Source organism: Lethenteron reissneri, chromosome 26 (genome assembly GCF_015708825.2).
Source record: "Lethenteron reissneri isolate LAM-NWPU_2019-01 chromosome 26, ASM1570882v1, whole genome shotgun sequence".
Lineage (NCBI taxonomy): Eukaryota > Metazoa > Chordata > Hyperoartia > Petromyzontiformes > Petromyzontidae > Lethenteron > Lethenteron reissneri.
The window spans coordinates 2,118,912-2,123,537 of NC_083804.1; the positions used below are offsets into that span (position 1 = coordinate 2,118,912).

Consider the following 4,626-nt stretch of genomic DNA (forward strand, 5'->3'; position numbering starts at 1 on the left):
TGGAGATGCCGGGGATTGAACCCGGGGCCTCATACATGCAAAGCATGCGCTCTACCACTGAGCTACATCCCCGCACGTCTCCAACCCGCGCGTAGGGGCTCTTAACTCTACTACACCCACATCAAAGATCCCCCATGTAGCCTTAAACAGACTTCAGAATAAAGGGGTTTTTTTTAGTGGTGGGTATGTTCGCGTAAATATAAATGTGTCGTTCAACCCGCCGCCACGACACGGTACAGCCAATTTAGTGAGGTTTGTCACGTAAACAGAAGGTGCCAGTTAGATTATACAACATCAGCACACCGGTGGTGTGTTGGAGAGTAAACCCACATTTAGCATGAGTCGTGACGTTTCGCCAGCGAGTACAACAATCAGCTTCATCGGGCGATTTGCCAAGATTGTGAAGAAGACTGTTGGGTAAAGTGCTGTTAGCGAGTCGTCCTCATGAAGGTCGGAAGGTGATGGATGTTGGACTTCTTTCGCACCGCACGTAGCCAACTCTGCTAAACGAACTAAACACAAAAATCAGCCCCAAAGAAATTAGTTTTGAATCTTGATTTCAAAGGGGGGTGGGTGGAGAACACCACGCCCGGCCGCCTTTGTCTCCCCAGGGGCGATGTTTCCTACACACCGCACCAGGTACTCGATTGAGGCCGAGTCGACCTAGGGGAGGCCCAGAAAATCGTGAGCGGCAATCATCGTCACGTTGCTAATCTCTCACATTAACATGCCCATCTCTCACATTAACATGCAAATTCCTTCTCTAGCCCGCCCACTTTCCCTTGGGTTGAGCCCACCCAAATCCGATATGAACTAATTCTATATCAACTCTTGTTGGAGCAGCTGTTTATCCTATGTCAGCAGTTCTCCTGTTGTATCTGCTCCACCTGATAACGGTCGCTTGTGTTGCGATCGAAACGTCGTAGCTTTTTGTTTATTTTATATTTATTATTGAGATGACATGTGCATATGTATAAACCACTCGCTTTGCAAATCCCTCCCATCGCTTCAAGTCCCACATAAAAATTTCCCCGCGTGAACACGGCTCATCAATTGGCCGATAACGCCGTCACATATGGAGAGGACCGCAGAGCTTGGTGTGACGAACATTTGACGTCAGCTGCTCACCACGTGGTTGTTGTTGCTGCTTCCTTATTACAACCTTGCTCAATTTAAATAAATGGTGAACTCGTATTCAATGCAGCATAACTCTGTTAGTGCTGTTTGTTGCCGGACCGTTCAACGTCGTGGGTCATTGCTCAGCAACTCCAACTACTGTAGCTGCCGGTAGGATTTTCGGATTCAGTGTTTTAGACCGATGGGCTTATCAAACCCGACTAAACTGGCTCTGAGATTACTTACCAACCTGTGCAGTAGTCGGTGGGATTCATGCCGAGCCCCCACAAAGGCAGACGAAGGCGACCTTCTGGATTCCCCGGGTACGAGGTCGTAGACCGGAGTCCACAAATCGGACCGTACACACCGTATCGAGTAACACATTCCTCCTGCGGAGGGAGCTGGTAGGAACGTTGGGTTGCTCGGTCAATGGCCAGGGTCAACGGCGGCGTGGTGTATTCCGCAAATATGCCCGACTGTGAGGGCGGGCACAAGCCGGCGTGAGTAGGTTAAACGTTGAGTTTTATAAGGACACCACAAAGTGACTAGTCCCTCCCCACCCAGCCCCACCCCCCACCCCCTCCCCACCCAGCCCCACCCCCACCCAGCCCCTCCCCTCCCATCCCATTTTCGGATACAAGACAGACGGACGGACACAATAACCAGGAGGTTCCCACCAGTATAACGCATCTCGCTAGAACCGTGTGGCTCACTGGTCATAGTGCCCTCTGTTCTCTTAGACCTGGGAACATTTTACCACGTAGCAGCATTTCGCGACCACTATTTAGATTCGTAACGGATTTTTGTTGTTGCTGCGTGGATGGATCTCCCGGTTCTTGAATAAAGGTTCGAATTCTGAAGGTACCGACCGGTTCAAAGCAGGCACGTTTATTCACGTGGCAATTTTATGAATTCTCTGTCGGGTGGAGGAGGGTTTACGACACATTTTTAGTTAGGCATTCTGACCCAAAACTCAATTATTGACCTGGGAAATATTAAATTATTTGGTGATGCTGCTGCCTTGGCAGTGGTGTAAGAGTACACCAACAAAAAATACATTCGTCAATAAAACTGGTCTGGAAACGAAAAACAATGTATGCGACGTAACTGGCAATAAAAAAGCATTAATATATGCCCTGCGGAGGTATATTTTTTGACAACACAAGCGAGGGCAGGTACTGTGTTAATATTGCAATTCGCAGCGAGTCTTTCCTGCTCGGCAAGATGATAATTAACTGTTGTTCCCTCGCGTGGTAATTGCAGGGACAATTTACAAAAAACAGTACAAGTTTGTCCGATACATCACTAACAATACGACACTAATGTAGTCAATTACGTGCATTGGATGTCCAATGTTGTTTTCATTTTTGTTGTTGCTCAAGTTGTTTATTCTCGCGAAGATTTTTTGTGAGAAGGGAGATTGAACAACGGATAAAGGGGCATGCTGCCAAGCAAGTCCATTCAGTGAACCTCCATTTTGTTAAGGGCTTTGAACTGCGGTGCAAGGAAATGTGGCAAAGGAAATTCGCACAAGTCGTCGATACGAAGCGCAACTTTTACATGCATAAAACACGATTGTTGTTAAGCTATGTCAAATCTCACCCAAAAAAACAAGACCTGGGCTTTGGTTATGGGAGCTGTTCGCCAGGTTATGTAGCGATTGGGTTAAGGGAGTTATATGCTTCAAGACAATGCTCTGGGGTACAAGATAAACACTATTTACAGGGCATACAAAACATGTTGGTACACCGCTAGCTACAAAAGTTTATAATTATAAATGTTACCGCTTATTGCACAACTGGAATATAACATGACGCAGACTGCTGCACGTGGTTACCAAGCATCTTGCAATCAGGCTTCCAAACTCTTTGTAACATTCATTACAAGATGCGTTATCAACCTGGGAAACGCTCCACTGGAGTTGCCCCAGGGTTGTAATGTGTGAATGTGCGACTAGAGACATTGGTGTGGAGGCAAGGTTGGTAGATCACAGATTGAGGTTCCCAATTTAGCATAAATGGTCACATTGGCAGCACAGCACCTAAATTACCTATTTAAAGCTTTCGTGACTGCAGGGATTCATCTTTTTGGTTATTCCGGCCACAACGCAAGCAGTGTTGTGGCCGAAACGTCTTAAGAATTGTATTTTTTTTCCCTTTCTACGTGACTTTACCGAAAGAACCAAGAAGATAATCGACCTTCCTGTATGGATTTTGAGTGTTACGCCTTCGTATGCATGGGTCTTTTCCAGGTTCTCAAATTGGAAAACAGGCGTTCCTGCAGTGGGCATTATTTACCATGGGCAGATTATCCTGCACAGCATCAAAACACACATCCCCTGGATGGAGGCTAGCACACACACACACACACAAGTTCCCACTGCCAAATTATGCCTGAATGCTTGCCAACAGATGTGAAAATAGATCCGACCGATCAACTCGATCCCTCTGGGTATTATAACGAGGCTGTTTAGATTTTATATTTTCCTACAACCTAATCGACAAACGTTCATCAATCTCAGATGCCTGAAACAAAGCACCATCGAGTCTGGTTAGCACTTGCATGGGTGATCAATGGAGCCTGCCAGGTGTGGTCAGATGGGAGCCGTGGTGACCAATTGCTGGCAGGACAGCGTGACCCACCCCCTCGCAAGTTGGATCATCTTCAATTTCTCGAGTTCCGACATGAATCCAGAGAGCAATGTTCTTCGCCAATCGTCACGATAAAAGGACCCCCCCCCCTCCTTAAAGTGTCGAGACCGAGGCTTTTCTGGACAAAATGCGCTTTGTATCTCACACGGTGATAGAATGATTACCATCCCATTACCAGAGAACTTTACTAAGCCCACGACTGTTACATTTGCAGAGCTTTACTTGCAGAGCAAGCAAGCCTTCGAGCAAAACACAGATCTGGAGGCCGTGCCAGTCGCGCTCGAACTTTGGTACGTTGGCAAAATGTGCGTGTTACAAGTCGTCTTTATTCCTCGCACATCGGTCAGTGGTTTACTGCCAACACAAAGCGGCACCGAAATACCATTTTCCGCACAGAGGCAGGTGGAAATTCAACATTCCTACAGCAAAAGTCCAGCCACTGTTCGTGCAAGTGTCCCCAGGTAAAAAGTCATCAGCTTGTACACTGCAAATTTTTTTCACATTTTGCATCCTCCTGCGTCATCACAAGCATGGGCATTTAATGCATACCTTTATCGCACACCATACAAGTTACATGTGGTATACCTTTGCTATTTTATGTACCAGTTTATTTTAAACTTTGAAATCAGTTCCAAGACAGCAACACATTTATGACTAATATATTTTGATTTACACAAACTGTATACATACAGTATCTTGCAATAGCAGGCTGTGCGTGCAAAACGGTGCACAAAAAACTCAATACAAACCTGTTTGGGAGTTTTTTTTCCAGTGCAGACTGCTTTTACATACAGTATGGGTTTCATGCAACTTGTGTAATGAAGTACAAATTAACAAAATTAAAAGAGACAAAACGGCG

The 4,626-nt window shown here is 46.0% G+C and overlaps 1 non-coding gene across 1 annotated transcript; it reads right to left on the reverse strand.

Moving 5' to 3' along the window:
- On the reverse strand, positions 1 to 72 carry TRNAA-UGC (transfer RNA alanine (anticodon UGC)). Its single transcript has one exon. It is a non-coding gene; the product is annotated as a tRNA-Ala (tRNA).
- Positions 73 to 4,626: the final 4,554 nt, after the last annotated feature.